The 23,252-nt window shown below is 36.5% G+C and overlaps 1 long non-coding RNA gene across 1 annotated transcript; it reads right to left on the reverse strand.

Annotated features, from left to right (window-relative positions):
• Positions 1-19,214: 19,214 nt before the first annotated feature.
• On the reverse strand, positions 19,215-21,631 carry LOC145613220 (uncharacterized). The gene is made up of 4 exons (XR_014106893.1): positions 21,424-21,631; positions 20,519-20,639; positions 20,070-20,128; positions 19,215-19,595 (listed from the first exon to the last, which is right to left on the reverse strand). It is a non-coding gene; the product is annotated as an uncharacterized LOC145613220 (long non-coding RNA).
• Positions 21,632-23,252: the final 1,621 nt, after the last annotated feature.

Raw genomic sequence — 23,252 nt, forward strand, 5'->3', positions numbered from 1 at the left:
TAGAACGATTGTTTTCTTTCTTTTGCATTGGATCATTCCTTTGTGTCCCCCTCTTATGTTTCGTTCCCCCAATTTTCTATTTATATCTCTTTGCACCATTACCATCCCAAGGTATTGAATAATGTAGGTTGAATAACTAAGGCTTAACTGACGAGGCTCAAAAGGGTTGCCAAGGACATGAATTTCCTCTAAGGTTAAGAACATGGGATTAACTTTGTGGAGTTTCAAGTTTCCTCCTGTGTTGGTGAAATCATCATATCCTTTCTTTGTGGGCCAAAGATGGGCCTCTTTTCGTTCGATAGATCTAGTAAGCCAAAGCTTATCAAGATTCTTGAAGTGTTGAGTATGTATGCCTTTTTCATATTGCCTGTTTGTATGTATGCGTTTTATTTTATGTGAGCCAATAACAATAAAAAGATTGAAAAGAGAACAAGATAGACGTACTTGAAAATATATTTTTGATTCATTAATTAATGAGAGTACAAAATAAGTAGATTCGACAGCATAATCTCTTAATCTGTCATAAAAAAAAGGAAAGAAACAAAACAAGACCTAGGATGCTACATCTTGATTTGTTGACAACTTCTTAAGATTGCGTCTTCGAGCTTTGTCCGTTTCCGACGTAGGTGAAATCCTCTCTAAAAATCTAGTCTATCTATATGATTCATGGTTTCATTTATCAAGTCCCTTTATTGTTCCCAAGGTATTGTAAATGGCACTTGTATGGTGGAGACATATTGTCTATGAACTTTGGGACAAGTTCATGATCCGGAGGTCTTTGTAAAAGAAGAGAAACCTTTGATCGCCACTTGGAAAAGAGGTCAATGAAGCCTTCTTCTCCCCCTTGCTTAAGCAATTCAAGATCGCGCAAGGTATTTGTGAGCTCGATGTTATCTCCATATTGGGTTAAAAAACGCTTTTACAACGTCACTCCAAGTGGAAATTTGTTTTGCATCGAGGACATAAAACCATGATCTAGCAGTTGGGTCCAATGAAAGAGGAAAAGTACATGTATATAGACTTTGCTCCACCTCTTTCAATGCTACGATTCCAATAAAGCTCATTAAGTGAGAACTAGGATTGTCCATAATCTTAAAGGTTGGTAAATCCGTAGTCAAGAACTTTTTTGGATGAGTCTTGCCACTAGGTTGTGGTGTAAGATCATAATTGAAGTACTTAATCCCTGAGCTAGCTCGAAGGATAAGTTTCTCCAAGGCCTCTAGTCTTTCGGCTCTTGCTTTTTCTTGCAGAATGTTTTCTTTTTCTTTCTCTACTTTTATTTTAGCCTTTTCTGCTTTTTTTTTAATGAGCCTTTAATTGGGCTTTTTCTTCTCGTAGGGCCTTTAGGTTTTGGAGTCTAAGTTTCTCCAATGCTGCTTTGTCACCCATGATTGGACTAGTATGCCAAGCATTCAAACAATGAACTAGAGTCAAAATGATTGTTTTACTTTTTTTTATCCTTGTAATACGAATTCACTTTAAGCAAGTTTGTTGATGAAGTATGTCAAAAAATTCACGAACAATCATTAATGGAATGTCATAATTTTGTGTTAACTTCAACAAGGTAATCATCTAAGGATTTTACTTTAAATGACTTGTTTTCGAAAAAAGTAGAAGAAGAAAGAAAAGAAAAGTTGGATTGAAAATTCTCATCAAATTTTTAGGAATATTAATCGAACCGAACACACTCCTTAAAATGATCGAATACTATAGTATTCATTGATCATTTAGATTACAATAGAGATCAATATCGTTTTTTTTTTTTTAATTATGATTCTCATATTGCTCATCTTTAAAGGATAATTTGTTACTATTTGCTTAAAAAGAATGATGGCCTCCGAATATAAATCCAAGAAATAATCATTTTCTCGGTTTTATCATTAATTATTTTCTCTTTTTTTTTTTTTTTTGGGAATAATTTTTTTTTATCATTCTCTCTCCCTTGTTTTTTTTTTAAGAACGACATTTTTTTTTGTTTTGTTTGTGTGAGGCAATCATCCCGAGTAAAGTTCTCGGGATTTTCTTTTTAAACAATAGAAGAGGTAAATACTCTTAAATCAAGGTTAACCAATTACAACTAAAAAAATGATGAACACGAAAATAGGCACGTTTAAGAATAAACATATTGATGACGTCCTATTAAGGGATGCGAACTTCTAATGACGAATTCCTCATAAGAAGTAGTGTCATTAGTTCGATTATAAAGTACGTAAACGAATCATCATAATCAAAAGAGTATCGCGCGCAATTTTTCGTCTTGCGTTAAGGTGGAAAGTGCAACTTCTAGAGTAGCATTGCCACATGCGTTTTTTTTTATTATTTTTTTTTGGCGTAAACACAAGGAGAACGATAAAAACATGTTTTTGGATTTAAAAAATAAAAAAAAAACAATCAAAGTAAAATTTAGACAACGTTGTTAGCAAAAGAGTTATTTTTAGCACCTACTTAACGATTAACCTTGAAGCGGTAGTATCGTTTTCTCCGTATGATATTGCTCGTAATGAGTCAAAGTCAACGTTGAACAGTGGGCGCGCGCGCAAGATACAGTGTTGCGCGGAGGTGCCGCGCGCAACTTCTGAACTTGCGCTTGGAGGGCGCGCGCAACTTTGACAGTTGCGCGTGCCACCTGGTAGGTTTGATAATTTTTCTTTTGTTCGAACCACAATTTTTGTATTGTGAATTTTTTTTTTAATATCTCTTGGTAACAAGTTGGAATTAGTTAGATTAGACACGAAGCACATATTCATGAGTCACATAAGCACATAAGCATGCCACAAGTCAAGATTCACGTATTGCCATTCTAAGGTCAATAGGCTTGGGTGTCCATGGTACCATATCTTAAGAAACGACGCACAAATCAATCACTCAACGATTTGACCTGTGACATCGTCCTCCCAACATTTTGTTGGCGATATGGGTGGGATGATTGTTATTGATTTTGGGATAGAAGCCTAGTGTTGGCAGCCCCTAGTCAATGAGCCAATCCCCAATGTTTAAGTGTGCTATACTTATGCATGATGCAATGTTGCTTGTTTGGTTTTTACATTTGTGCAAAAGGAAGATATTATGCGTTCAAGTCTCGCTCTCTAACTAGAGATTATCCAAGTTAGTTCTCGTTACAACCCATAGGCAACCTAGTGTTGGAAACCTTGGGCCATAACTACGAACTAATCATGTAACCTCTAAGTCCCCAGTGGAGTCGCCACTGTAAGGAGGGTGATCCCATCGTAAGGGGTACTCTCCTTAAATGCCCATGGCCCTTTAAAAGCCTAGGACTTTACACTTGTTAGAATGTATTAGGATTTGAATTCAAGACTGTTTGGGGGACCTTGAATTTGAAATGATTCTATCATACACGCTTTTCTGTAAGGAACAAGTAGGAGTCGCCAATGAGTTTTAGAAAAACCCATAAACCTCGTTCATGCCTTTCTCCCAAGTAGAGTTCAAGGGATATTTAGCATGAATCATAAATTTACCAATGCCCAAATTGGTCTACATAAACTAGAAATGAGTTCGAGAGCGAGGGTACCAAGATAACGTTCCCTTTAGAGGGGAATCGCGATCATAGCCCTAGTGCGGCCTCTACTAGCTCTTCCTTTGCACAATTTCATCACCAAACAATATATGCAACGTGATACCTAAATCTAAGTTAGTTGATTTTATTTAAACACATAAATTCACGTAGGAATTACATCGTAAGGTCGTTATTCTTATTTAATTAAATTCGTGAAAAGAATAAGAAAATAAACAATATTCGCCTTGGCTTAAGTGATCAACCAACCATTATTTTATTCAATTCTAATCTTTATTTAACGAAAGATACTATATGGAATTGATTAATTAATTATTTTAATGGTGATAAAACAACACTAATTAATTAATTAAGGTTCTTTTAAACAAGAAAATAAACGTGATTTAACTAAGTGCTTGGGATTTTACCACTTCTCTTTGCTAGATCTCCGTTTAGAACACTTATGGATTCCTTCTTGTTGGGGAACCTCCACCTTAGTAAAAAATTATCAAAGGGGTGAGTGTTTAGGACAAGAGGGTTAGGAAGCACAAGTTCACAAGTATTCTTCTAGCGTTTTTAGGTTATTTTCTGTGTCTTTAAGCCTCGGATTAGGGTCTTATTTATAGGGAATGATTAGATTTAGGATTAAGAGCATTCTGCCGCAGCAGGTGTCGCGCGCAACTAAATGAGTGGCGCGTGGCTGTCACGCGCAAGTGAATAAGTCGCACGCAGATGATGCGCTCAGTTGTTTGTCTTGCGCGCAGCTCAATGGTAAGATTCTATTTTCAAATATTTTTACATTCTGAATTTTTCGCGAGCGCCCCTCTAGAAGTTGCGGAGAGTGCTGCGTGCGACTGTTGAGCGCGACTTTGTGAGATGCGTGTGACATTTTCCGCGGCAACTTAAATTTTAACCTAGACGCTCCTTAATCCGTCATTATTGGGTTTTAAGCACAGGCTTAAGCCCTAATATGATCAGATTTAGTTCTTTGGACTTTGTATTTGCCTTGCTCTTTTATTCGGGCTAGTCTTTTGTGTTTTGTGGCTTAACCAGTTATCCATAAGTATTCTTCACTTTGACCCAACACGAAGATGGCTTTATTTATCGTCATTGCACTTCCTGTCGGGACAAGAGGCCAAAAGTAGATGTCTACATAAATGTATATGCATACATAGCTAGATTGGATGAAACGGATACAATTAAATTCACGGAGTTGATTTTAATAAAAACATATTCACCAATCAGAATGCTAAAGTCTTTTCGTGATTGTTTTAGCAAAACTGCTCATATGAAATATGGCAGAATAGATACCAAAACAGCCTTCCCAAAATAGGATTTTGGAAGTGACTATGGAACAGTCTAAGGGTTTTGAAAATCTAAATAATGCTAGATTTGAAAGCAAGCTCATGGTATCCATTATGGGATTTAAGGAATCATTGCATATAGAAATTGGAACGTGTTTTCTCATAAAGGTAATAAGAGGATTGGCTTATGGAAAGAGATTCTCATGAATAAGAAGTTAAGTTGGAGCAAAAGTAAAGGTCCAACGAGAAGTTTATGAACTCTATTGTGACATAACTATCAAATGCTAAATGCTTAGATTTGAAAGTATTTTCGACAATGGACCAAGCAAAAGACGATACTTAGTACATTTTGGGTATTAAGTTCTATTGTATAGACTTAATAAAATATTTGAACGTGTAAAAGAGTTTACCGTGTCAAACATGAATTGAAGGACTTTGAAAGACTTTCGACCCGTATGTATAAAACTAAGTAAATGTTTGAACTAAGTATAAGCTGGGCTAAATACTAAGTCAAACATGAAAGACTCTAATAGAGACTTTTAACCATATCACACAGCAAACTATTTAGCAAAGACTCTGTGAAACTAAATGAGCTAAAACGACAAATTGATGGAATAAGATTGAGAATTACTCTGCAATTTAATCCGTCATGTACGCTGTGATATGGAATCGTCACACGACTTACTTGCTTAGAGCATCTGAAGTATGTAGTACCAATCAACTTGAATCTATGTAATAGATCGTTAGATTATGGCCAAGAACATCCAAAGTACTTGGATAAGTAACAGGATGAGTTCTTGACTTGTGAAAACAAATACAATTTGAGAATTGATGTTGCAAGCACAAGCCTTAACAAGGATTAGATCCTTAAAAAGGAAGCCGTTTATAAGCACGAGCTAACAATAAGTCGTGGCTTGAGAATGGTAACATGGACGTGGATCCATGTGTAATGTGCTGGAATTTAAGGAAAATTTCCATGATCACAAGTGATTAGGGTATCCCAAATCATTGTGAGCCGTTTGGAGTGAAACCCAAGCAAAGCATGATCACGAAGTTTACTAAAATATATGTTGAGAATATTGTTGCCTTAATGGCGATAATAAAGAAGATGTTTTATGGAAAGTTTGTTGCTAAACATTAATGATTGTAGGTTGTCAAGCTGAAGGTCTCAATCATGAAAATGAGTGGGAGTCATCACTTGGACAATAAATCCTAAATCACATATAATCCATGACACTCTCAAATTTTATCATCTTATTATGAATGTGATCAGTAATGAAAATGCTAAGATTAGCAAAGTAGTTATAACTAAACCTATGCAATAAGTGAACGACAACATTCACAATTGCATGAAAGAAATCAAGCATATTAGATATGGGTGTGATTTATATAGATGTTTTATAAAGAGTGATACTCTTAAAACATTCGGAAAAACCATTTATCATAAGATGAACCATTCAGGTTTTGGAGTAATTTAAAATTTCATGCAATTTTTTATCACTCTGCTTGCTATTTAATTGTGGTTTAGAATTAAATAATGAGTCCATTCGATTCTTGGAATATTCAAAATAGGGTATCAAGACCAGTCTTGGTAAGGAAACACCTATTAAGTTAACATTGAATATTATAATAAAAAAATTATCCCTAATCGAGGTCATTTAAACGATGGACGATTAATGACCAATTGAGATTAGTGTGTAGTCTGATTTATAGCACTGTTTCTTGTGCTACAAGGACATGATTGTCATAAATCATTTGCACAGGTATTGGTTTAGAGCCATACTGGATCGACTTATGAGAATACTTTAAGAGATTAAAAATCGTCATAAGTATATTACTCATTATGGCTATCGGAACCTATTTCCTTGACCATGAGTATTGTGAGTTATCTTGTTTGAGTACTAGTCCGCTTTGATGTTGTCAAGCGTCTGCCGTAATAGGGGATTGTAACGGCAACACTCGGGCGGCTAGGTCCTCTCAGTAAGAGGAGCTACATTACAAGACTGGGAATGTCCCCCTACTAAAATAAGGAAGATGTCATTGTTGTATACAAGGCCTCTCGTAGAGACAGACTGTAAAAATGCATGGCGGTGCTCAAATGGATTTTAGAAATCATCTGTTTATTGACAGTCGGACTCAGAATCGACAAAAACTTCTAGACGTAATAAGGATGACATAATAATCTTACCTTATAGTTCATGAAGAGACATTAAGAGACATAGGAGAAAGGTGGTACACTAAATGCGCACTTGTTAGGAAGGACAAGTAGGAGATTGAAAGGAATGGTGTCCTTCAAACAAGTGTACTATTCTGTTAGCGGGTTCAGAATTATTAGAAAGCTAATATATTCAGTAAGTTCAAGTGATCGGAATGCCTGAGTGGAGGCCGCTTCCGATCAGTAATATTAATGTATAATTAATATTACAACTTAATCTTGACTGAACCCTTCGGGTCACACCCTAGAAAATATACGAACCGACTCAACGAATTAATTAAGAAGAAATTAATTTGTCACCCAAGTTGTTTTTTAAACGGAGATCTAGCAAAGAGAAGTGGTAAATTCCCGAGAACTTAGTTAAATCACCTTTATTTTCTTTTTTAAAAGGACTTTAATTAATTAATTAGTGTTGTTTGATCACCTTTAAAATAATTAATTAATCAATTCCACATAATATCTTGCATTAAATAAAGATTAGATTTGATCAAATAATTGTTGGCTGATCACTTAAGCCAAGGCGAATCTTGTTTATTTTCTTGTCCTCTTCACGAATTTAATTAAATAAGAATAACGACATCATGATGTAATTCCTACGTGAATTAATGCTTGTAAATAAAATCAACTAACATAGTTTTAGGTATCGCGTTGTGTATATTGTTTGGTGATGAAATTGTAAAAATGGAAGAGCTAGTAGAGGCCGTACTAGGGCTAGGATGACGATTCCCCTCTAAAAGGAACGTTATCTTAGTACCCTCGCTCCCGAACTCATTTGTGGTTTATAGACCAATTTGGGCATGGGTAAACTTATGATTTGTGCTAATTATTCCATGAATTCCACATGGAAGAAAGGCATGAACGAGGTTATTTTTTTCCTAAAACTCATTGGCGACTCCTACTTGTTTCTACAAAAAAGCGTGATGATAAATCAATTCTAATTCAAGGTTCCCCAAACAGTCAGGAATTCAAATCTTACTACACCCTAACAAGTGTAAAGTCCTAGGCTTTTAAGTGGCCAAGGGCATTTAAAGAGTGTACCCCTTACGATGGGATCACCCTCCTTACAGTCATCAAGTGCGGTACTAATGATCACAGGGTATAGTTCCTGCTCATCAAGAAAAACATATTTCAAATGAGAAGGGAGAGATCGTAGTTTAGGTTTCTTGACCTCTACAAGTTTTGATTCCTGAACTAATTTCACTACCTTCATGGTCTCTTTAGGATCAAGCTCTTTTACTGAAAGAGCTTTTACAATAGCATCCACCTCATTACTCCAAATACTTGCATCACCTGCAGATAAATCTCCACAAAGAATTTCCTCCAAGAGATCTCTTTCAAGAACCTGTGGTAAGCTTTCTTCACAAATATCATCCATTATATCAATATCAATTAGACAAAATTTTTCTTCTAGCATAGGTCCTTTTAAAACCTTCCCTAAATTAAAAGTGATATTATCATCTCCTACATAAAGGGTTAGTTTTCTATTTTTAACATCAATAATGGCTCCTGTAGTATGGAGAAAAGGCCTACCTAATATAATGGGAATTCGTGTATCCTCATCCATGTTTAACACAACAAAATCAACAGGGATAAAAAATTTATCAACTCTGACAGAAACATCCTCTAAAATACCTAAGGATTATTTAACAAAACGGTATGCCATCTGTAAAGCAATGTTAGTAACTTTAAAATCACCCATATTAAGTTTAGCACACACAGATGATGGCATAACACTGATACTAGCACCCAAATCACATAATGCTTTATCAATAAAGACATTACCAATATGACAAGGGATAGAAAAACTACCAGGATCCTTTAATTTAGGAGGGGATTTTTTTTTTGCAATAAAGCACTACATTCTTCCGTAAAAGCTACAATTTCTACTTCATCAAAGGCCCTTTTCCTAGTCAAAATATCTTTCATAAATTTAGCATATGCAGGAACCGGAGTTGGGAATAAGTTGGGTAATGCACAAGTTATACTAATTCAACGAATCATCGACAAATCGATGCAAAGGAAACCTTAACCCATTATCCAAGAAATCCTTATATACAGCTATACATCAGGACGGAGGGTTATCTACAATGCTATTACCCCCAAGGGAAGAAATGAGAAAGGGTTCCTTAATGTTATACTGGATTTGCAAATACCTAGTCCCTCCCGATAAAGACCTAAGCCAAGAAACAGACGTATAGCACATTGAGGGACTAATCCTCCTAACAGGTAGTTTAAAGGCCACCAGCGCCCCAAAAGAATAAGTAGACGTGTCATCCTCACTTGACATAGTCACCACACTATCAATAAGCAATTTATTCAAACAACCCCTAGTAGTCGGTTTACGTGCAAGAGTAACTTCTCAAGGGGAAGGAGGCAAATAATAATTAAAGCCTAAATCATTCTCAGGAGGAGGGGACGGCACATAAGAAGGTAGCACACCCAAAGGAATAGATGTATCAACACTATTACTAATCACATTTGTTACAAGTATACCCCCAAGACCATATTTCCTTTGACAAATCATAAGATGTAAGGCCGGGGAGAGGATCCGGATAATTTTGAGTTCCTTGGTCATTCATAACACACCGTAAAACAACTCAAGATTACCCCAAAATGGTTAATGTACATAAAACAATCGTACCTGTATGCCTAAACATCATCAATGGCGTAGCCGAGAAACAGTCAAGAATACAAATAAAATATCAAACAATTACAAAACATGAAGATGTGATACTTAGAGCATAAAAAACTAAGTATCGAATGCTCACTAAGTGGTCAAAGAGGCCGGAGGATGTTTTTTCTCCAAATCAAGCGCACCCCGGGAAGAAGTACTCCTGTAACATCATAAAAAATATCCAAAGTGTTAGTAAATTTCTCAAAGAGCAGGCTTACCTAAGAAATGAACTCAAAGAGTTAGAAAAATATCCAAGGGTCAAGCCTATTAGAGATAAATATCATGTATCATTCTCAAGAAAGGCCTAGCTCTCGGAGAAAGAATCAAATTCGACCACGCATCTCCCAAGCCAAGCCATGCGCTCAGCTTTGCATCTCCTTCAGCATAGCCAGGCCATGAGAACGCCCAGCAGCCCCTCGGCCTGCTGCCAGGCCCTCGACAGGCGACGCGGGTGCATGGAACTTAGTGGAAGAAGTGGAAGACGTGCCACGTGTCGTGACACAAAGTCGGGCCAAGCTCCTTGGCGGTTACCTTTCAAGGCTAACAATTATCACACTTGAAGACAAGAAGCTTATCAAAATATGATGTAACTACTTCATTCAGCTATATCTTCTTCGTTACAAGAAATTTTTAGGTGATTCAAGTTGAAGGTGAAAGTAGAGTTCAAGAGTTTTCCAAAGACTGGTCACATGCCAAATTTGAGCAAGAAACGAAGAAGTTATGAACATTTGAAGTTGAGCTGTTCAGGACCAGGGGAGTTCGACCGAACCAAAGCTGGTTCGCTCAAACTTACAGGCAGTTTCAGACCTAATTTTTGCATCTTTAGAGGAGTGGCCGAACTCCAAAAGTTCGATCAAATCTACCCACAAGTTCGACCGAACTTACCCTAATTTTTGCATCTTTAGAGGAGTGGCCGAACCTTTTCTCATTTTTTTTTGCAGTTTATGCGCACTATTTAAGTTGTTTTTAGACGTTTTGCAAGATTTTTTTTAATGTTGAACTTTGCTTGATTTTGTAATCAAAGAGATTTTCTCTCTCTACCATAATCTTTGTGATTATCTTGCTTTCTTTGTGATTGCTACCTTGTAATCTTTGTGGTTACACCTTAATCCTAGCTTTACTTGGTGTTGGCTTTGATTAAGACCCCTATTTCATTTATCTTTGTGATTTTGAGATAGGTTAATCCTTATTTGTTGATTGAACTTGTTGTTACTTGATTTCTCCTCCCTTTTTCTTGAGTTTTCTTGGTTATTTCATATTATTTGGTATCAAGAGCCTAGGTTATTAGCCTAGAAAGATCCTACCTTTTTGAATTTCTCTTTCCCCCCACCCTCTCAAAAGATCTCATCTTTTCCCACAAAAATTTGAAATTTCTCTCAAAATACAAGCTTTCTATCTTGAAACATGGGTGATAGATACTATTATGAAGATGATGAAGGTTACAATGAAAACTCTAGATTGGATGCTCTAGAAAGGAAGTTTGATAGACTTCTTGAGGTCTTGGAGAATAGAAGGAGTTCTAGAAGGAGTAGGATCCCTAGTGTAGAAGATGACTCTCACTCTCCTCGCCGGAGAAGGGAATACCGCCAACGACACCATGAGGACAACCGTGACCAAGACATCAAGTTGGAATTTCCGGACTTTGAAGGTAATCTTGATCCTAATGAATTTCTTGATTGGGTTAGGAGTATGGAGAATGTGTTTGAATATAAGGGTTATAATGATGAAAAACGTTTGGCCATCCTTAAACTCAAAAAACATGCTTCTTTGTGGTATGAGAACTTACAGAATCGTAGGAAGAAAGATGGAAAATCAAAAATCAATTCTTGGGATAAATTGAAGAAACATATGAACAAGGCCTTTGTGCCTAAAGATTATTTTCAAGATGCTTATCTTAAATTGAACTCTCTTAAGCAAGGAACTATGTCGGTAGAGAAGTATATAAGGGAGTTTGAGAAACTTTCTATCATGAGTGGAATTGAAGAAGCACTGGAGCATAAGATTGCTAGGTATATTGGTGGTCTTGAAAGAAAGGTTGGGCAAAAGGTTGATGTGCATGCCCATTGAAGTTTTGATCAAGTGGTGCAAAAAGCTTTGAAGTTTGAGAAGTATGACAAGGTGAGTATGTAGTGCTAGTGGGTATACTAAGCCTACCTTTAAGAGTTCTTTTGCTCCAAAGGGGGAGACAAGAAAGCCCATTGCCAAGGATGACAAAGGCAAGGCTACATGCTCTCTTCTAGAAAAGATGATCACATCAAGATGAGCAATTGGAAGACTTGCTACAAGTGTAGGGGTTATGGAAATTTTGCTAATGAGTGTCCAAATAGTAAAGCTATGATGATTCGTGAAATGGATGATGATGATTACGAAGATGAGAAGAGGGATTTCGGAGACCCTATATATGACGAAGAGGATGAGATTCTAGTTGAAGCCGATGAGGGTCAAATCCTTGTTGTGAGGAAGGCACTTCACTCCATTTCTACCCCTTTGGCGGAAGAGCAAAGGGAAAACATCTTCCAAACTCGTTTCACCATCAAGGATCGAGTTTGCAACCTTATCATTGATAGTGGCTCTTGCACTAATGTGGCTTCAACAACATTGGTGAGAAAGCTCAATCTTGAAACTACCGATCATCCTACTCCCTACAAGCTTCAGTGGCTTAACAATCACAATGAGGTGAAGGTAATGAAACAAACTCTTCTTTCTTTCTCAATTGGCAAGCTATATAAGGATGAGGTACTTTGTGATGTATTACCTATGGATGCTTGTCATGTATTGCTTGGTAGACCTTGACAATTTGATAGAGATGTAATGCATGATGGAAGAAAGAACACTTATTCATTCATGATGGATAAGAAGAAGATTGTACTCAACCCCTTGTCCCCCACCATCAAACACAAAGAACCCTTGGGTACGGGAAACACAATCAAAGAGAACCTTCTCATTAGGGAAAATGAGATGGGAAAGGAGATAAATCAAGGACACCTTGTCTTTATTTGTCTTCTTAGGGAAATACAAGAGAGTGAGCGAGAGAACCCAATCCACCCCCTTGTCAAGGAAGTATTAGTTGAGTACCATGATGTTTTTCCCGATGATCTCCCCCCTCGGTTTGCCACCTATTAGAGGAATTGAGCATCAAATCGATCTTATTCCCGGATCACAACTCCCTAATAGACCGGCTTATAGGTGTACCCCCGATGAAGCAAGAGAGCTTCAAAGACAAGTTGGTGAGTTGATTGAAAGAGGATTTATGAGGGAATCCCTTAGCCCTTGTTTGGTTCCGGCTCTTTTGGTTCCTAAAAGGGATGGTACATGGAGGATGTGTGTGGATAGTAGGGCCATCAATAACATCACCATCAAGTATCGCTTCCCTATTCCCCGACTTGATGATATGCTTGATGAGTTGTATGATTCCAAGGAGTTTTCGAAGATTGACTTGAGGATGGGGTACCATCATGTTCGCATGCGTGAAGGAGATGAGTGGAAGATTGCTTTCAAGACCAAGCAAGGCTTGTATGAGTGGCTAGTTATGCCACTTGGGCTCTTTAATGCTCCTAGCACTTTTATGAGGCTCATGAATGAGGTACTTCGCCCCTTCATTGGTAAATTTGTTGTTGTTTATTTTGATGACATACTTGTTTATAGCAAATGTGAACTTGATCTATTAAACATTTGAGGCAAGTATTTGAAATATTGAGAAGTAGGCGGCTTTTTGCCAAGTTGGAAAAGTGTACTTTTATGGTGGATAGTATTGTTTTTCTTGGCTATGTGATTTCAAATCTAGGGATCTCAATGGACCCTAGTAAAGTGGAGGCCATTAAATCTGGGCATAATCCTACTACTCTCACTCAAATTAGGAGTTTCCATGGACTAGCTTCCTTCTATCGAAGGTTTGTGAAGAATTTTAACACTATTTTGGCCCTGGTGACCGAATGCATGAAGAAGGGTACTTTTGAGTGGACACCATCGGCTCAAAGGGCTTTTGAGACCCTCAAGAATAAATTTTGTGAGGCTCCAATCTTAGCTCTTTCGAATTTTGATCAACCCTTTGAAGTTGAATGTGATGCTAGTGGGGTTGGAGTTGGAGCGGTTCTTGTGGAAGGAGGGAGGCCGGTTGCCAATTTTAGTGAGAAGATTGGTGGAGAAAGAATGAGGTATAGTACCTATGACAAGGAGTTCTATGCTATGGTGAGGGCTCTTGATCATTGGTCACATTACTTGAGGCCTAGACCATTTGTACTACACTCCGATCATGAATCTCTCAAGTACATCAATGGTTCTCATAAACTCAATGCAAGGCATGCAAAATGGGTTGAATTCCTCCAATCTTTCACTTTCTCTTCTAAGTACAAGGAAGAGAAGAGCAATGTTGTTGCCAATGCTCTTTCTAGGAGGCATTGTATGATCACTATTCTTGATGCAAAGTTTTTAGGGTTTGAGTTGCTAAAAGAGTTGTATCGCGATGATGAGGATTTTGGTGGGTTGATGAAGAAGTGTGAGGAAGGGGTCGATGGCTCTTTCATGGTGCAAGAGGGTTTCCTTTTCAAGGGAAACAAGCTTTGTGTTCCGAAATGCTCTCATCGATGGTTGCTTGTTAAGGAAGCTCATCAAAGAGGAGTAACCAGACACTTTGGGGTTGCAAAAACATATGACATTCTTCGAGAGCACTTTTATTGGCCGAAGATGTTTGGTGATGTGCAGGATGTGATAGCTCGTTGTGGGGCTTTTCACAAGGCTAAGAGTCAATTCCGTGAAGGACTCTACTCTCCTCTTCCGGTCCCTAGTCACCCTTGGGATGATCCTAGTATGGATTTTGTGGTTGCTCTCCCTCGCACTCAAAGGAAAAATGATTCCGTGTTTGTTGTGGTTGATCGTTTTAGGAAGATGGCTCACTTCATTCCTTGCAACAAGACTGATGACGCTTCTCATGTGGCTACCTTGTTTTTTAGAGAAGTGGTGAAACTTCATGACATTCCAAAAAGTATTGTGTCAGACCGTGATTCTATGTTCTTGAGCTACTTTTGGATGACTTTGTGAAAGTTAGTGGGAACCAAGCTCTTGTTTAGTACCTCTAGTCACCCTCAAACCGAAGGCCAAACCGAGGTGACTAATCGTACCATGTCCACCCTTCTCCGAGCTATCATTAGCAAACACATGAAATATTGGGATCTTAAGCTACCTCAAGTTGAATTTGCTTACAACCGCTCTCATTGTATAGCTACTGGGAAAACACCATTTGAAGTAGTGTATGGTTTCAATCCTCGCCTACCACTTGACTTGTTGCCTAGTATCCCTCAAGAGGATTTGAGCTTTGAGGCGAAAGATAGAGTTGAAACGATGAAAAAGCTTCATGAAGATGTCAAAAAGAGAATTGAGAAGGCGAATGAGAGTTACAAGGAAAGGGCAAACAAATTCAAGAAGCCAAGGGAATTCAATGTAGGTGATCTTAGGTGGCTCCATCTTCGGAAGGAAAGGTCCCAGTTAAGAGAAAGAACAAGCTCATGCCAAGATCCGAAAGCCCCTTTGAAGTTGTGGAGAGAGTTGGACCTAATGCTTACAAGCTCAAACTACCAAGAGACTTTGGTATTCATGCTACCTTTAATGTTGGTGATCCTGCTCCTTTTCTCTTTGAAGATGATATTGGTGATGATGATCCAGAATTGAGGGAAATTCCTTTTGAAGAGTAGGGGTTTGACGCGGGTGCATGGAACTTAGTGGAAGAAGTGGAAGACGTGCCATGTGTCGTGACACGAAGTCGGGCCAAGCTCCTTGGAGGTCACCTTTCGGGGCTAACAATCATCACACTTGAAGACAAGAAGCTTATCAATATATGATTCAATTACTTTATTAAGCCATATCTCCTTCGTTACAAGGAATGTTTAGGTAATTCAAGTTGGAGGTGAAATTAGAGTTCAAGAGCTTTCCAACGACTGGTCACATGCCAAATTTGAGCAAGAAACGAAGAAGTTATGAACGTTTGAAGTTGAGCTGTCCAGGAGCAGGGGAGTTCGACCGAACCAAAGCTGGTTCGCCCGAACTTCCAGGCAGTTTCAGACCTGATTTTTTCATCTTTGCAGGAGTGGCCGAACTCCAAAAGTTCGACCAAACCTACCCACAAGTTCGACCGAACTTACCCTAAGTTCGGTCGAACCTTTCCCATTTTTTTGTCAGTTTATGCGCACTATTTAAGTTGTTTTTAAGACGTTTTGCAAGATTTTTTTTTATTGTTAAACTTTGCTTGATTTTGTAATCAAAGAGACTTTCTCTCTCTACCATAATCTTTGTGATTATCTTGATTTCTTTTTTATTGCTACCTTGTAATCTTTGTGGTTACACTTTAATCCTAGCTTTACTTGGTGTTGGCTTTGATTAAAATCCCTATTTCATTTATCTTTGTGATTTTGAGATAGGTTTATCCTTATTTGTTGATTAAACTTGTTGTTACTTGATTTCTCCTCCCTTTTTCTTGAGTTTTCTTGGTGTGACAAGATAAAGTCGTATCACCTAGTCAAAAATAATTTCTAAGTTCCTCTAACTATGCAGATAGAGAAGAAAGGGTCGATCCACTGTGAAATAAATCTTTCTATTCCTAATTAAAATAATCTAATCATAAAGTAATTAAATTATACATATAAGGAATTAAACTAAGGGAAATAAAAATAGAGAGAAATCAATTAATAAAAGCCTAGGGCATAAGTTCACCAATAAATAATATTCCAAGGTAAAATATAATAATCAATCATCAATGCATCAATTAATCAGATCATAAAGGGCTTTCGCTACGTATTACAATCACAAAGTTAATTTACCGATATTAAATCTCAGCTCTCGAATCTCGACTTAACAATTTGTAAATTAGTCCGCCTATTGAAACTAAGCCTAAACATCAATTCTCATCTCTCGAATCTCGAATCAATATTGCATAACTCATACAATTAAACCATGCCTAATCTAATTGCATAGCATTGGATGCTGAAGCGGCTGCTCATCGATCTGAACCAGCTATCACTGATTCTCACACTGTACCTCCCCCGGAACAGAACGCACATAAGGATGGTGATGATCAAAGCTCTTTTTCTAGGGAGTTAGCTGTTAAGGGAGCTCCTCTGTTCTTCGTTGCACCGATTGTTCAGAATGGGAAGCAGGTTGCTCAGCTTAAGGAATCTGAACTCGTGGAAGGTAATAGGAAATGGTCTAATGCTTTAGTTTTTTATGTTGTTGGTCATTACCCTACTATTGCTGCTGTTCATCGTTTCATAGTTCAACAATGGTGTGATGTGAAAAAACCAGAAATTTGTTGGCATGATGATGGGTATTTTATCATTAATTGTTGCTCAGTTAGTGATAAGGATACTATTCTTTGTTCTGGTCCCCAAATGTTCATGGGAAAACCAGCAATCATTAAACCTTGGAGTCCTAAATTTGATTTTGGTACGGAGATTTTGAGAACTATTCCTTTGTGGGTTAAGTTCCCAAACTTACCTTTAAATTGTTGGGGTTCTATAACTCTTAGTCGTATTGGTAGTTTGCTTGGTGTACCAATTTGCCCTGATGAATGTACTACAAGACAAATAAGAGTTTCTTTTGCTAGAGTTCTAATAGAAATTGATGTTACCAAGCCATTGCCTAAGTCTGTGTTTGTGAAAAGCCCCTCAAAGGAAATTCTGGAACTCAAGGTAGTTTATGAATGGACTCCACCCTTTTGCTCTAAGTGTAATAAAGTGGGCCATGATTGTTCTGTTAAAGTGCCATTAGCTCCTAAGCATTCGATGGCTGCAGCTCCCAAGCAGTCAGTAAATGCAGCTCCTAAAGTGCAGCAAGTCTGGGTTGCTAAGCCTAGTCAAGCTCCTCTAGTTGTTGATGTTGATGCTTCTGTTCATGGGCAATCTGTTATCACCCCACAGGTTCATACTTCTCAAAACTCAGATGAGGGGTGGAGAATAGTGGGAAAGAAGACAAAAAGCCAGCAAACTAGGGTTAATAAGCCTGCTTCTACCTCTAATGCTTTTGTTGCTCTAATTGAAAATGAAATGGATGGTGCAGGTGGTTTCACGATAAATCCAAGCGGGGGTGAGGTTAATCCCCCTTTGGTGTCATGATTTACTCTATATGGAATGTCAGGGGCCTGAATGACCTTGGCAAGGTTGCCTCTGTAAGGAGGTTGCTTCATTCTCATTCAGTTGATGTTATTGGTCTTCTTGAAACAAAAATAAAATCAAAAAATGTTCTCACTTATCAGAAGAAGTTTGGCTCTTCTTGGCTTTGGATGTGCAATTATGATCATTCTCCCAAAGGGAGGATTTGGCTTGGTTGGAATGCAGATAGAGTAACTGTCAATGTCTTGAAGATTCATGAACAGTTTATTCATTGTAGTGTCTCTTCTAAGGATCTTTCCACTCAAATTCATCTCACTGTTGTCTATGGGCTTCACTCTATTCATGATAGGCTTCCTATGTGGGAAGGAATTAGGAACATCTCTATTCAGCATTCTCCTTGGCTTTGTGCTGTTCTTCATACCTCAGATAGGCTTCATGGTACTAATGTTACTGATTATGAGACTAGAGATTTCCAGAGTTTGGTTGATGATTTGGACCTCACTAAGGTCAAGAGCAAAGGAGCCTTCTACTCTTGGTCAAATAAGGCTCACACTGGTCCTAGAACTCTTTCTAGGATTGATAGAGTCTTTGGTAACCAAGCTTGGCTGGCCTCTCATGGGCATGTTGAGACTATCTATCTCCCCCCTTCTTTATCTGATCATAGTCCAGTTATGTTGGATATTTATTCTGCCCCTGCTGGCACTAGTACAAAACTAACCTTAAGTAACACCCAAAAAATGTTACATAATGTGGTAAATGTGTTATTATAGACAATAGGTAACACTTTAGTGGGTGATACTTCCGCCCATGTTACCTAAGGTCTTATGTAACAATTTGGGTAATGTATGGTAACACTTTTAAAAGTGTTACTTTAAACCCTCTTATGTGACACTTTTTTATATTGTTAGTATCATTTTTAAAGTGTTACCTTTTATTTCTTGGGTAACACTTAATTATCTTTAGTAACATTTTCAATTATATAGTAACACTTTATCCGGCCTTATGTATCACTTTTTCAATCTAATGTAGCACCTTGTTGATTATTAGGTAACATTTTTCAATCATCTTTTGACATATTGTAGTACTTTATTCGACATTATGTATCATTTTTTCCAAACTATTGTAACACTTTATTAATTAGTAGGTAGCATTTTTTATTATTATTATTATTATTATTATTATGATTATTATTATTATTATTATTATTATTATTATTATTATTATTATTATTATTATTGAGGAAATTTACATCTACTACTCCTACTAATACTGTGATTATTTTGTATATGCAAAAAATAATTAAAAATATAAAAATACTATTAAAATGTACAACCACTACACGAATGTGAAATTAACATATACGATAAACATTAATTTGAACTGATAAAACTTCATATATCCTTACAAAAAAAAAACCATAAACACCATTTTTTTCGCTAAATAATCTAATAATAATAAATAATAAAAAAAGTCAATTTCGGTCTCTTAGACCACCAAATTCAAAACAGAATAAGTTTAATCACAATCAACATAGTTCCAAACAAACATCAGTAGTAAGCGAAGATAGCAGCAGCTTGCAGCTCAGCGGAAGCAGCAGACATCAGCTACAACAGCAATAACAATAGCACCAGTCATCAATAACTTGACGTCAACAACAGCAATAATGGTAGCAGACAGCTCCTTGCTTTAGACGAGGCATCATGGAAAGAATACACAATTTCATCCACCAATGCAATCTCATATAAGCGAGTTACATATGTTCTTTATTTACCCTATTTTTGGCCATGTTAAGTTCCTGCACACATAACCAAAAGAAAATCAATAATCTATCTACTTAGCTAAAAACCAACTTTATTTACAAATTTCTAACGTCGGCCCACTTTTACCCATTATTCATTGTTTTGTAAACATGAAAGAGCAAATCATGTCATAATTTCCCCTGTGCCTTTTTCAGATTTATTAGAACCAGTCTCAATTAGAAAGGGGTAAACATACTCAAGACCCGACCAAATTAGGTATGATCCAAGGATATTTTACCAATATTTCTTTATTTACAAATGCCATTAGGTCCACAGAAGTAATTTCAATCACCATCATAACACGTCTCACTATAAAGAAAAGGCAATAAATTACCAAATTACATAAAAGAAGTCAGTAAATCACACAATTCAAATGAGCTTCTAATCTTGAAAAGATCATGAATAACGTTTAATTAGATGCCTAGCATCTTTTGACAAGAAATTCCCAGGGCAAAATCAATAATTCTTACCTTAAGACCAGCTTTAAGTTCCAATCTTGAACATGTGCCTTCCACTTTGTCCATGAGATCTGAAAAAAAAAAACTAAGTTCTTGGTATCTTTCCTCATAGCATATGTAACCCACTTCGCTAAAAATGAAATTGATCATAATATATAATGTAAGGACTATAACTCATAATTTAAAGTTATTTAGCTGTAAATATAAATGAAAAAAAATTTGGAGCAAGGTGGCATCATTTAGACATGTATCAAATACAGATCATTGATTTCTCACAAACCATCAGTTTTATTCGATTCCAATTTTTACAAATATACTAAGCACATTCTTCAATAATAATGCTCAATTAATTTACCCACCTTCTATTTTAACAAAGATCTAATTAGAATAGAAAATCTTAAAGTCAACTACTTTGCACACAAGAGAAAAAATTGTGAAAACACCTAAAACAATTAACTTACCCGGGCTAGCAGAGCATTTTTTTCTTGGCAAAAATAGTTCTTGTTAAACTTGAAATAGATTGAATGCCAATGTCTCAGATATAGGAGTCGTCATGCATTAATATCATCAACCTTTTCCAGCCTGGTTACAACCTTCAAACCGTTAAAGATAGATACAAATATACATACAGTGAAATATCATCAACGACATGGCACAACTAGCCTATTCCTTTTTATTTCTTCAATACTCATATTTTACATGTTAGCCTCATCTTTTCATTGTATTTCAATTTAAAGTCAACCAAATATCATACTCCGTATAACATTATGAAAACTCTCACATTTCACTTAAAAATACTACCTTATATACATTCCAAAAATAAAGTCCACATTTCATCAATTAGTTAGGAAAAATTGCAAAAATTAAGGAGATATATTCAATTTGACATGATTTGTAACTCACATTGATAAAAACACCAACATGAGAGGTATAGTTCAATTTCTCACTCAAATTCATCCTTCAATAGAGTATACATAATTTCACTACAATCAAATAAGCTAATATCCATAATTAGAAAATTCAGTTCAAAACTCAGCCAATCAACAGTTAAATTCCAACCCACGATCTTTTCATTTCAATTTCTTGATCAAGTCATTATTCAACAAATGTCATCGAATTTTGCAACAATACAACAATATACACTAATATTCATGATTGATTTCAGCCCATAAGTAATGCAAGGTACCGTAAACAGAACCTAATTCATAAAACTGGTGAAGATAAGACATTCTTATCAAATTATTTAAGCTCAATTTAAAATCAAATAACCCACTTACAGTTTCAAGCTAAAATAATTAATAGATGAATTTAAAAGATAGTTTCACAAATTTCAAATTTATAAGCCTAAATATAAAAGAAAACATACCTACTTTCAATCCGAACCTAATAATTCGCTCATCCATTACGAGGTGAAGTTCGAGCGGTTCAGGGGCCACTTTAGTCAGCCGTCGGCGAGTTGATGCAACCGGAATGGTTGAAGAAAAGGAAACCCCAACGACCATCTAGATTCAGAAATCGATCTTAGTACTTTAGGATTTATATGATAATTTGGGGAGGATACAATAATAGTCAAATCAAACCAATCTAGAAAAATGGTTTTAAAAAACCAATCTAGAAAAATAGAAGGAAGGGGCAAAAACATAAATGGATCTTTTTATAGGGGCAAATTAGTCCGAACATTGTAAATAAGAGTTTTTTTTTTTTTTTTTTTTTTTTTTTTTTTTTTTTTTTTTTTTTTTTTTTGGTAGAAAAGGTAGATAAGGATTACTTGTTAATGGACATCCTTATTTTCATTTATCTGAATTTTATAGGTTATTAGGAAGGAATTATACGGATAGATAGATTCATAGATAATATAGATATCTTAAAGAAATAAGTAACACCTCTTAGTGTTACCACAAAATGTTACCTATGTTAAAATTGTTACCTTAAAATGTTACCTATGTTAAAAGTGTAACTTCGAGTGTTACATACTAAAAGAATGTTACCAAAGTGTTAGTTATAAATCTAGTAATTTTGTATTATAAAAAGTGTTACCAAAATGTGTTACATAAAGTCAACTTTGTACTAGTGTGGGAGAGGTAGACCTTTCAGGTTTCTAAACTATATTGCTGATCATCCTGATTTCCTTGATAATGTTTCTCAGGCTTGGGGTTCTGGTAGTTCTGTTTGGCAGAAGCTTAATTCTGTGAAGTCTAGTATCAAGTCTCATAATAGCAAGCAGTTTGGAAACATTGAGGAGAAGATTGATCAAGCTAATGTTGAGCTTGCTGGAATTCAGAACTTAATGGCTCAGAATCCTGATGATTTGGATTTATATGCTAAAGAATTTGATGCTATTAATTAAGGTTGTCAAACACTGGAATAATATTCAGGAAAGCATCTTCAAACAAAAATCTAGGATCAACTAGATTAAGCTTGGAGATGGCAATTCTCATTATTTTTTCTCAGTGATGAAGAATAGACAAGCAAGGAATAGAATTGACTCCATCTTTGACTTTAACCAGGTTTTGCTTAAGGATCCGAATGCTATTTCTCATGAAGTTATCTCCTTCTATAAGTCTCTTATAGGGACTCAGGCTCCTTGGCTTTCTGCTATTGACCTTGTTACTATGAGGAGGGGTAAACAGCTTAGCTCTGTTGCTCAGAGTTATCTCATTCAGCCTGTTTCTCATGCTGAAATTGATGATGCCCTTAAGGGAATTGATAACACTAAAGCTCCTGGTATTGATGGCTTTAACTCCTTTTTCTTTAAGAGAGCTTGGTATATTGTGAAAGATGATATTTATGCTAGTGCTATTGATTTCTTTACTAAAGGGACCTTGCCTAAGCAATGGAATTACACAACTATCACTCTTGTTCCTAAAATCCCTAATGCTTCCCATGTTAAGGATTTTAGACCTATAGCTTGTTGCACTGTGGTTTATAAGCTTATTTCTAAGGTCATAACTGCTAGACTTGCTGCTATCATTGGTGAGGTCATTGATGATGCCCAAGCAGGTTTTATTCTAGGCAAGCACATTGGTGACAATATCCTTCTTGCAACTGAGTTGATTAAAGGCTATGATCACAAATTTATCTCACCTAGATGCATGGTTAAGGTGGATTTGAAGAAAGCCTATGATTCAGTTGAGTGGGGATTCTTGATTACTATATGCAGGAGCTTGGTTTCTGACAGGGTAAAGTCGTATCCCC

The sequence above is a fragment of the Chenopodium album genome, chromosome 3 (assembly GCF_948465745.1).
Source record: "Chenopodium album chromosome 3, dcCheAlbu1.1, whole genome shotgun sequence".
Taxonomy (NCBI): Eukaryota; Viridiplantae; Streptophyta; class Magnoliopsida; order Caryophyllales; family Amaranthaceae; genus Chenopodium; species Chenopodium album.